Raw genomic sequence first — 12977 nt, forward strand, 5'->3', positions numbered from 1 at the left:
CCTTTTTTAACTGGCTGCAAGCATTTAATATATACGCAGCAGTTTTGGGTGAAAAATTTCCTAGTCTTTGTACTGGTTTATTTTACCATGTAGATACTATTTTGGAAGCATATAGAAATTTTGGCGGAATGGGTTGGTGTCTGTATGACGAATCCTTTCGTCAGAAACTTGCAGTATATCCGAATCTAAATTGGGGTAGTAAAGATGTCGGGCTTTGGTTGAATTTAATGCTCCCTAACAAAAACAATCTTTTTCGTCAACCCAATTTCATTAACGTCAAAAAAGGTATCTGTTTCGCATTTAACGAGTCGCATTGCAGATGGCAACATAATTGCAAATACCGACACGAGTGTTCTTTCTGTGCCGGTTCTCATTCAGCCTCAAAATGTTTTAAAAAACAAGGTATTCACTTCCCAATTTCTAACAAGGAAATTCAATCGTTTAAACAAGGTGACTCCGCTGAATTTGCCAATAATAATTCAGTGGCTAGGTCATTACCCAAACATTCAGATGGCTAATTTATTAATTGACAGTTTTACCAATGGGTTTTTCATACCTGAATTTGTGGGTCCAGGTTGCATTCTAGTTGTAAATGCGTTATCTGTAAAACAAAATATTGACATTGTTAAAGAAAAAATTGAATCTGAAATTTTGGCAGGTAGGATTGCTGGTCCCTTTGATTCTCCCCCCTTCTTGAATTTTCGTATATCTCCTTTAGCTTTAGTTCCTAAAAAAGAACCAAATTCTTTTCGTCTTATTCACAATTTATCTTATCCTAAATTCAGTTCCTTAAGCGATGAGATGGAAAAAAATAAAGCCAGTGTGAAATACTCCTCATTTGATCAAGCTTTGTCTTTTTTACAAAAAGCAGGCCGCAATTCTCTTCTTGCCAAAGCTGACATTAAATCTGCTTTCAGACTACTACCTATAAACCCCATCGGTTATAATTCTTTGGGTTTTTATTTTCTCGATAAATTCTTTTATGATATGGCCCTTCCCATGGGATTCACCCTATCTTGCTTTTATTTTGAGGCGTTTTCAACTTTTCTACACTGGGTTATGGATATTCACTCAGGTAGTGGATTTTTACTACATTATCTCGATGACTTTTTATTTATAGGTCGTGAAGATTCGGATGATTGTATAAATCTTCTGAATAGATTCATTGGTATAGCTAAATATTTCTGCATTCCATTAGCTGTAGATAAAACTGTCTATCCTACTACGAATCTCAAGTTTTTGGGCATAGATATAAATACAGTAACAATGGAATTTAGCATACCAATGGAAAAAATCCAGAATACTGTTCAACAATTAACTCGCATATCCGGAAAAGAAAAAAATACGCTTAAACAACTTCAGTCTCTTTTAGGTTCTCTTAATTTTATTTCTCGTGTGATTCCCATGGGAAGGGTCTTTTCTAAAAGATTGTATGCTGCCACATCAGGTAAGTCCTCACCTCGATCCCATATTCGCATCACCAAACAACTAAAGGATGACATTTCAGTTTGGTTGCAAATTTTATGTGAATTTAACGGTCACACCATTTGGCAGGAAGAGTTTGTTGGCTCAGACACCTTGTCTCTTTATACAGATGCGTCTGGTGCTATTGGATATGGTGCTTATTTTGACAACTTTTGGTCTGCCGAACGTTGGCCTTTAAATTGGATTACTAATAACAAGTACTCAAAAAATTTGGTTTTTCTAGAATTATTTCCAGTTCTAGTTTCTCTAACAATTTGGTCCTCAGTGTTTCAGAATAAGAGAATTCTGCTAAGGTCGGACAATATGGGAGTAGTTTTTTCCATAAACTGTTTAACTTCAAAGTCTCCGTTAGTTTCTTCATTATTGCGTAAGATAGTTTTTCAATGTCTAAAATTTAACATTTGGATAAAAGCTAGATTTATTTCTGGGAAAACTAATTATATTGCTGATTATTTGTCCCGACAGCGCTTCAAGGAATTCTTCTTAATGACACCTCGAGCTTCCCGAATGGGAATTCCTTGTCCAACTCATCTTTGGGAGATATCAGAGGATTAACTAATGAACTTATTTTTGGTTCATTAGCCAAGAATACATGGGCAGCATATTCTGCCGCATGGTTGGATTGGAAGCTTTTCTGCATATCTCAAAAAATTTCTTACATTGATTTTAATTTAGGGAATTTTATCAAATTTATTATATATCTTTACAACAACGGTTTACAAGCCGATTCTATTTCTAAAAAATTATCGGGCATTTCTTTTTTCTTTAAATTAAAAGGCGAAAGCTCTATTCTGAATAATTTTATCATTAAACAAATGATTAAAGGTATCAAAAGAATGTCAGTCCCCAATGTTAAGACCAGCCCTTTATCTATTGAATTGTTACAAAAGGTCATATGTAATTTAGTATTAGTTTGTTCTTCGGAATATGAAACCAATTTATTTTCTGCAGCATTTTCTATAGCTTTCTTTGCTGCTCTAAGATTAAGCGAGATTGCTGCAGACAATAAAATCTCAAATCCCCCATTATTGATATACAGACGTGGACAAAATTGTTGGTACCCTTTGGTCAATGAAAGAAAAAGTCACAATGGTCACAGAAATAACTTTAATCTGACAAAAGTAATAATAAATTAAAATTCTATAAATGTTAACCAATGAAAGTCAGACATTGTTTTTCAACCATGCTTCAACAGAATTATGTAAAAAAATAAACTCATGAAACAGGCATGGACAAAAATGATGGTACCCCTAGAAAACACAGAACATAATGTGACCAAAGGGACATGTTAATTCAAGGTGTGTCCACTAATTAGCATCACAGGTGTCTACAACCTTGTAATCAGCCATTGGGCCTATATATATGGCTCCAGGTAATCACTGTGTTGTTTGGTGATATGGTGTGTACCACACTCGACATGGACCAGAGGAAGCAAAGGAAAGAGCTGTCTCAAGAGATCAGAAAGAAAATTATAGACAAGCATGTTAAAGGTAAAGGCTATAAGACCATCTCCAAGCAACTAGATGTTCCTGTGAGTACAGTTGCACATATTATTCATAAGTTTAAGATCCATGGGACTGTAGCCAACCTCCCTGGACGTGGCCGCAGGAGGAAAATTGATGACAAATCTAAGAGACGGATAATCCGAATGGTAACAAAAGAGCCTAGAAAGACTTCTAAAGAGATTCAAGGTGAACTTCATGCTCAAGGAACATCAGTGTCAGATCGCACCATCCGTCGTTGTTTGAGCCAAAGTGGACTACATGGGAGACGACCAAGGAGGACACCATTGTTGAAAACGAATCATAAAAAAGCAAGACTGGAATATGCCAAACTACATGTTGACAAGCCACAAAGCTTCTGGGAGAATGTCCTGTGGACAGATGAGACAAAAATCGAAGTTTTTGCCAAGGCACATCAGCTGTATGTTCACAGACGAAAAAATGAAGCATATCAAGAAAAGAACACTGTCCCTACTGTGAAACATGGAGGAGGCTCTGTTATGTTCTGGGGCTGCTTTGCTGCGTCTGGCACAGGGTGTCTTGAATCTGTGCAGGGTACAATGAAATCTCAAGACTATCAAGGAATTCTAGAGAGAAATGTACTAGCCAGTGTCAGAAAGCTTGGTCTCAGTCGCAGGTCATGGGTCTTGCAACAGGACAATGACCCAAAACACACCGCTAAAAACACCCAAGAATGGCTAAGAGGAAAAAATTGGACTATTCTAAAGTGGCCTTCTATGAGCCCTGACCTCAATCCTATTGAGCATCTTTGGAAGGAGCTGAAACATGCAGTCTGGAAAAGGCACCCTTCAAACCGGACACAACTGGAGCAGTTTGCTCATGAGGAGTGGGCCAAAATACCTGCTGAGAGGTGCAGATGTCTCATTGACAGTTACAGGAAGCGTTTGATTGCAGTGATTGCCTCAAAAGGTTGCGCAACAAAATATTAAGTTAGGGGTACCATCATTTTTGTCCATGCCTGTTTCATGAGTTTATTTTTTTACATAATTCTGTTGAAGCATGGTTGAAAAACAATGTCTGACTTTCATTGGTTAACATTTATAGAATTTTAATTTATTATTACTTTTGTCAGATTAAAGTTATTTCTGTGACCATTGTGACTTTTTCTTTCATTGACCAAAGGGTACCAACAATTTTGTCCACGTCTGTAGGACCTTCAAAAGTTGTATGGATTTTTGGTGATGAACTGATTCAATTGGCTGAGAGAAGATCTGCTTTTAGACATTCTACTGTTAATTTAGGTTATTCAGCAGAATTTTCCATAAACTGGTTTTCCTTTGCTGACCTTAAAATTTCTGATATCTTCAAGAATGTCAGCCTTATATATTCAAAAATGTCGAAACCTGACCTGTTTATTTTACATATTGGCTCGTTTGATTTGGGAAAAATCAAAACGCATTTGTTAATTTATGAATTAAAAGAATTGTTATGTAAAATATGCTACTTACTTGATGGTGTTGTACTCGTATTTTCTGACATCATCCCAAAATTTTCTTGGTTCAATTCTGAGTTATCCTTTCTGGAAACAATTAGGAAAAGAATTAATAAAAAAAAAATGGAGATTTATTTGAAGGAAATTGGTCATGGCAATTACAGACATGTTGAATTAGAAGGATTCGTTAGAGGACTTTACCAAGAAAAGGATGATCAGCTTTCTGATATTGGATGTGATATATTCATTTCAGATTTGCAGAACATAATTGATAATGGTTTTTATTAAAGGCTTGCAATGTTTATTGGGCCACTTGTTTTTATGTGGCGTTGTGGGGTTAAGTCACTCTCTGAGTGGACTGAGTGTTATATGGTTTATTGGTTTAAATATTTACTTATTTATATTTGAGAATAAATTGGATTAACCAGATTATAATTAATTGGTTAAGTAATAAGCATTGCGGCCTTTAATTACCCAACTAAATAAATAAAGATATTTGCTTAAATTCTATTTTGAGTGATGATTTATTCTATTTTGTGAATTGGAGCGTATGACATCATGGAGCGAACCATACTGATAAATTCAGTGTGGTGAGCCATGATGACATGGCACCTAACATTACAGTTAATATGTTGATTATATTATTTACTTACCTATGTGAAGAATGGGTTAACCCAGATGCTGTGGGTGCTTGCGCTGATATCTTCAAATTTGATTGGAGATCACTTTAACTGCCAGTTTGAGAACCTATAAAAGAACAGAAAATAACGATTTTGGCTCATTCACGTAAGTATTTTTCAAGTTCCCTCCCTCCCTTCCCTATTTATTTTGTCGCTTTGCTTATTGACGGGGGTTAAGTCACTCTCTGAGTGGACTGAGTGTTATATGGTTTATTGGTTTAAATATTTACTTATTTATATTTGAGAATAAATTGGATTAACCAGATTATAATTAATTGGTTAAGTAATAAGCATTGCGGCCTTTAATTACCCAACTAAATAAATAAAGATATTTGCTTAAATTCTATTTTGAGTGATGATTTATTCTATTTTGTGAATTGGAGCGTATGACATCATCTGCAAATTCCTGAATTTTCAGGTCAAATCAGCAATACAGGAGGCTGCCAGAAATACACCTGACATATTGTTTGAAGGTGCTCACGTGTCGATATACCAGGATCTTGCCCCCTCTACCTTGAAGAAACGCAAGCACCTTAAACCATTAACAGAATGGCTGCGGGCTAACAGAATCCTATATAAGTCGAATTTTCCCTTTGGACTCTCTTTTTCGCAAGGAGGCCGCCGTTTCAATGTTACTTCTTATGCAGATTTGGACGCTGTCTATGATCATCTTCAAATCTCTCCTCTGCAAATAGATAACTGGGAGCAGTTCCAAGATCTCTTTGCCTTACCTGAAGTTCCAGAAGTGGCAACCTTCACCTTACAACATACTCCTAAAGCTCATAAAGTGGGGAAGAAGAGCCGACAACTGACTCCCAAGAGACTAGCCCAAGATTGATACCCTCGACTCTCCAGATTCAATCAAGGATAGGGGTGACGTTCCTCTCTTGGACTTATATGGGTCTTTCCAGAGTATTTGCTTCTTTAAAATAAGTGTCCTTTGGCTATAGTCTGTTTAGATTAGTCCCATACTGCTCGTAGATCCATATTATAACCTACTTGAAGTCATGTTATTAGATATCCCTCTCTAGTTAAGGTTTTTGTATTACATGCTTCACTTGCCTTTCTCCCATTTAATTTCTCATTACCCTTTGAGTCACCTCTGACTCATTTGCCCAGGGGCTATCCATTATTGGCTTGATTAGGCTTTTGCCTTCCCTCCCTTTGAGGGTCTCGCTAGCCACTAGTTTAAATATGAACCCCTTTCCAGGTTGCAAATATAAGTGCTGAACGTAAAGTACACTGGTCTTCGACCAACTTTCCCCCATGCTTTACACTAGTGGGTTAGATCCCACATTTTGTCTTGTTATGACTATTTGTTTTGTTCTCTTTGTTTCCCTTTTTTCGTTGTTTCTTTTCAGGTACCTGGCACAGCCTTCCTTGGTTTCTTTGAGAGACATGCAGGTTGATGGGGATCCGACTTCTCCTTCGGGCGGGGTGGAGCTTTCCATGATCGTGAGTGTTTTCTCCTGGGGGACCAGCACACTTTACATTCCTCTGCCTTTAATATCAATTGATCATGGCTGACATATACGTAGCTTCCTACAATGTGAAGGGCTTCAACTCACCCTCAAAGAGAAGCCAGATTTTCTCCATTCTGCGTAAGGAGGGTGCGGATGTGCTGCTTCTCCAGGAGACACACTTTAGGTTCAATCATTACCCCAATATGGAGTTCTCTCAGTACCCCCTATGGTTCCATTGTGGAGGGGCCACCGCCTCGTCCGGAGGAGTAAGCATTGGATTTAAGAGGAAAATACCTTTCAAACCCACTACCCACCTCCAGGACCCAGAGGGTAGATTTATTATGGTTAAAGGTCACATAGGTCCTCAGGTGTACTCTTTTATTAACCTGTATGTCCCTAACACTAATCAAGCAAGATGGCTCTCTTCCATTGCTCAAACAATCTCCTCTTTTAAGGAAGGTATAGTTGTATTGGGAGGGGATCTCAATGTAGCCCTCGATCCCCAGATAGACTCCTCCTCGCATAAGTCCCCACATTCTAGACGCTCCTTGAAATCTATAAGGAACATTTTTTGGGACCTCCATTTAGTGGATGTTTGGCGTTCCTTCTATCCTAACACCCTAGACTACACATTTTACTCGCATGTTCATTGTTCGTATCACCGCATAGATTATCTCTTCATCTCCAAAGAACATCTACAATTATGCCAAAAGGCCAATATTGGGTCTATACATCTGTCAGACCATGCGCCTATATATCTCAGTGTTGCCTCGCCCATGAGAAAGCCCAAAAGTTTTAACTGGAGATTGAATGAATCCATCCTAGGTAACACCGACTCCACAAAAAAAGTAGCCGCATTGTTAGACGAATACTTTAAACTAAATTCCCTTCCTGAGTTATCCCCCCAAGTCGTATGGGACGCCCACAAACCTTTTATTAGAGGAGAGTTCATTAGCATTGGTTCCCACCTGAAAAAGCTAAGAGAGGGCAATATTAATAGGCTCCTCTCCAGGATAAATAAACTAGAAACTACCCACAAAAAATCCCTATCAGAAGCCCAACTCCAGGAACTTTCCAAATCCAGAGCCGAATTGAGAGCCCTATTGCAGAACAACTCTGCAAAATATTACCTTAACTCCCAATATAAATTCTTTGCACATGGAGACAAAGCCACCAAATTTGTAATAAGCAGAATCCAAGCCAGAAGGGCGGACAATTATATACACCAGCTTTCCTCTCCAAAAGGTGAACCAATTTTCGCTTCATCAAAGATAGCTGCCCAATTTAGAGATTTCTATAATACCCTATACAATATTCCCCCCTCCTTCCCCCCCCCCCCCAGCCCATTCCTCATTAGTCAATTCATTCCTGGACTCCACATCCTGTCCCAAATTGTCCTCTGCTCAAAAACGATCTTTGGAGGTCCCATTCACCATTGATGAGTTATCTACTGCTTTAGCTCAAATGCCCCAGGGTAAGAGTCCAGGGCCGGATGGCCTGCCCGCCTCTTATTACAAAACGTTTAAGGAACAACTCTTGCCTCACTTGCTTACTGTTTGTAATCAAACCTTGCTGAACACCCCCCTATCCAGAGACATGACCATTGCCCATATAGCTCTGATTCCTAAAGAGGGGAAGGACTCCAAGCTTTGTGCTAACTATAGGCCCATATCTCTACTTAACATTGACCTTAAACTCATAGCGAAACTTTTGGCCAATCGCTTGGCTGTCCTTCTTCCTCTTTTGGTGCATGTGGACCAGGTAGGCTTTGTACGAAACAGAGAGGGCAGAGACAACACTGCCAGAGTCATCAATGTACTCTGCCATGCCAAACACACCTCCTCTCCTCTAGTTTTGCTTAGCACCGACGCTGAAAAAGCGTTCGATCGCATCAATTGGAATTACCTACGTCATGTTTTAGAGTACTTCGGCCTGCCTGGTCCATATATTCAAGCAGTATTTGCTATGTACGAACAGGCTACTGCACGTGTCATGGTCAATGGTGATCTCTCACCTCCCTTCCCAATCCACAATGGTACTCGGCAGGGATGTCCCTTATCTCCCCTCTTATTCATCTTAGCAATGGAACCCCTTCTGGCGAAACTTAGGGCAGACTCTGGGATTGAGGGAGTATTTTTGGGGGGCAGATGCCATAAAATTGCTGCCTTTGCAGATGATGTCATGATCATGACCACCAATCCCAGAGTCTCCCTGCCTTTGATCCAGGAACATCTAAAAGGTTACAGTGAAGTCTCTGACTTTAAGATTAATGAAAATAAATCTATCATTTTAAGCACTGGCCTTTCCCCGCAACTCAAATTATCCTTAAGGGAGAATTCCCCATTTAATTGGTCCTCCCCGACTATCACCTATTTAGGAGTAAAAATCAGCCCAAACATTTCTGATCTTTTCTCACTCAATTTCACTCCCCTAAAATCCTCCTTATTCACAGCCCTGGATAAACTTAACAAATCAGCTCCGACCCTCTCATGGTTTGGTAGGAAAAATCTCCTTTCTTCCCTTATTATTCCTCGTCTCACTTACCTCCAACAAGTCCTCCCAATTCCTGTCCCAAAATCTTACTATGCTTCCCTAAAGCAAAGATTCAGCTCATTTGTATGGAATGGCAGGAAGGCTAGACTCTCCTACTCCTTCCTGTCTTGCTCTCGCATGACAGGCGGAATTGGACTCCCAGACCCTGAACTGTATGGGATGGCCATACTAATGTCCAGAATCATCGACTGGTTGAGGAATACAAATAACAAGTCTTGGGTGGCTTTGGAGCAAAGCATTATTGGCATGCCAGCTCGTGCTGCTTGTTTGGGCTATAGTATCCCTCCTCCCTTTAGTCTTCAATCATACCCAATAATTAGGGCTACTATTGAGGCCTGGAAATGGTGGAACCGCTCCCACTGCTCGGTCCCCTTTCCTTCTCCTCTTCTCACAGTCAGTGACATTATGGGCTCTGCCTCCTCGGGACCTCATAACACCTTTTCTAAATCAATCAGGTCAGCTTCAGTGCCAATCTCACGTTTTCTGGAGCCCCAATGCCTAATACCCTTGCCTGAATCTATCAAAGCTATCTTAAACCCGCAACCATGTGACCTCACTCTCATCCCACTTATTATGGCGTTCATCCGTAAAAACAACGCCAATGGTGATCTATTACGGCCTCTCACCTGGTTTGAAGCCTTAATAGCCGATCCGAATCCCCCGAAAAAGCCAATCTCACTCATCTATAATAAACTGAGATCCCCCCCATTAATTTTCAAACCGGCCTTTATCCGCCACTGGGAGAAGGAAACAGGCTTGGACCTCCCTTTCCAAAGCCTACCTACACTTTTCGAATCCCCTCATAAGTCGTCCAGGTGTGTCAGGGCTCAGGAGAATGGCTACAAAATAATGTCGCAATGGTATATCACGCCAGTAAAGTCAGCACGCTTCACTAGACCCTCTTCTGATAAATGTTGGAGATGCCACGAAGAAGTTGGCACCTTCCTCCATATTTGGTGGTTATGCCCCCCCATAAACAATTGGTGGAAGGAGATCTTTCAAACAAGTAATCATATATGTTCCTCGAACGTAGCTATGTCCCCATTTGGTGCACTGCTTTCCTTTTTCACCAATCCCAATGATCGACCTACACCTTCTCCCTCCTTTCTCTTCAAGCAACTCCTACTGGCGGCACGCCTTATGGTTCCCAAATTTTGGTTACAAACGACTATACCTACGTTAGAACAATGGAGGCTTAAGGTGGATCAAATCTATCGGTTCGAGGAACTGGCATCATGGGAATCGCGGACACACATAGCTTTCGTGAAAAGATGGGCTCTATGGACAAAATACAGGTTCCCACCTCCCCCCCCATCATCAGACTAGAGGAATTAATCAATTTACCTTTGTCCCACCAGTTTCCTCCCTTGGGTTAGGAGTTAACAAATAATTTAGGGGCCCTTTACCCATAATTTACGACATTACCTCTAACTGGTTCACAATGGATAGCCAGTTTATACCTTGCTCGCTTTGTGCTAGTACTATATTACCAGGAATCATATCCTCTGTTATGAATCATCAACCATTGTAGCGTCAATGCTTTCTTTCCTAAATCTGCATGATTCTGTAATGCTTATGCCTGCTTTTGTGTCCGGTACCGATTCACACCACTGTTGGTGTTTGTTTACACTGTATTTTCTTTATACGAAAATAAAATATTTGAAATAAAAAATAAAAAAAAACTGAATGCAATGATGTGGAGGTGCCAACTTCTAATATTTTATTCAGAATAGAACATAAATCACGGAACAAAAGTTTAAACGGAGACAATGTACCATTTTAAGGGAAAAATATGTTGAATCAGAATTTCATGGTGTCAACAAATCCCCAAAAAGTTGGGACAATGCCATTTTCACCACTAAGTGGCATCTCCCCTTCTTCTTACAACACTCAACAGACGTCTGGGTACCGAGGAGACCAGTTTCTCAAGTTTAGAAATAGGAATGCTCTCCCATTCTTGTCTAATACAGGCCTCTAACTGTTCAATCGTCTTGGGCCTTCTTTGTTGCACCTTCTTCTTTATGATGAGCCAAATGTTCTCTATAGGTGAAAGATCTGGACTGCAGACTGGCCATTTCAGTACCCGGATCCTTCTCCTACGCAGCCATGATGTTGTGATTGATGCAGAATGTGGTCTGGCATTATCTTGTTGAAAAATGCAGGGTCTTCCCTGAAAGAGATGACGTCTGGATGGGAGCATATGTTGTTCTAGAACCTGAATATATTTATCTGCATTGATGGTGCCTTTCCAGACATGCAAGCTGCCCATGCCACACACACTCATGCAACCCCATACCATCAGAGATGCAGGCTTCTGAACTGAGCGTTGATAACAACTTGGGTTGTCCTTGTCCTCTTTGGTCCGGATGACATGGCGTCCCAGATTTCCAAAAAGAACTTTGAATCGTGACTCGTCTGACCACAGAACAGTCTTCCATTTTGCCACACTCCATTTTAAATGATCCCTGGCCCAGTGAAAACACCTGAGCTTGTGGATCTTGCTTAGAAATGGCTTCTTCTTTGCACTGTAGAGTTTCAGCTGGCAACGGCGGATGGCACGGTGGATTGTGTTCACTGACAATGGTTTCTGGAAGTATTCCTGAGCCCATTCTGTGATTTTCTTTACAGTAGCATTCCTGTTTGTGGTGCAGTGTCATTTAAGGGCCCGGAGATCACGGGCATCCAGTATGGTTTTACGGCCTTGACCCTTACGCACAGAGATTGTTCCAGATTCTCAGAATCTTCGGACGATGTTATGCACAGTTGATGATGATAGATGCAAAGTCTTTGCAATTTTTTGCTGGGTAACACCTTTCTGATATTGCTCCACTATCTTTCTGCGCAACATTGTGGGAATTGGTGATCCTCTACCCATCTTGGCTTCTGAGAGACACTGCCACTCTGAGAAGCTCTTTTTATACCCAATTATGTTGCCAATTGACCTAATTAGTGTTAATTGGTCTTCCAGCTCTTCGTTATGCTCAAATTTACTTTTTCCAGCCTCTTATTGCTACTTGTCCCAACTTTTTGGGGATTTGTTGACACCGTGAAAATTTGAATCAACGTATTTTTCCTTTAAAATTATACATTTACTCAGATTAAACGTTTGATCTGTCATCTACGTTCTATTACAAATAAAATATTGACATTTGCTATCTCCACATCATTGCATTCAGTTTTTATTCACAATTTGTTTAGTGTCCCAACTTTTTTGGAATCCGGTTTGTACCTGTTGATGAAGGCACATCGCCGAAACGCGTCCTGGTTATAGGGCTATTTTTATTTATGGAATAAAGGATATCTGATTTGCATCAAGACACGACTGCTGGGATTTCTCTTTTTCACATTGCTGTGGATCGACGTCCTCTCCCGTGCAGCATGAGTGCTGGTTTCTCCACACCAAAAATCATCTGCTGTAAGGACAGCGTCCTGACAGCTCCCCAAAAAGCCCTTTTCAGGGCTGGTACATCAGTGTGCTTTATATATATATATATATATATATATATATAAATATGTGTGTGTGTGTATGTGTATATATATATATATATATATATATATATATATTGCAGTTGCCTGGCTGCCTGTGTGTAAGAGGCTGCACACCATTCATACAGGGTGTGACAGAAAATACTTTGCAGATAAAAAAAAATTATATTTAATGTTTTTCTGTGATATAATCAAATTTGCAAGCCCGTGTGTGTCAGGGCCACACAGACTGTATTGTGGCCACTGGCTATGGCTAGGCCTCCACTCATACCGTTACAGGGTGTCATTCACTCAAATACCTTGCAGATAAAAAAAATATATTTAACATTTTTGTGTGATATAATCACATTTGCAA

Source organism: Bufo gargarizans, chromosome 1 (assembly GCF_014858855.1).
Source record: "Bufo gargarizans isolate SCDJY-AF-19 chromosome 1, ASM1485885v1, whole genome shotgun sequence".
Lineage (NCBI taxonomy): Eukaryota > Metazoa > Chordata > Amphibia > Anura > Bufonidae > Bufo > Bufo gargarizans.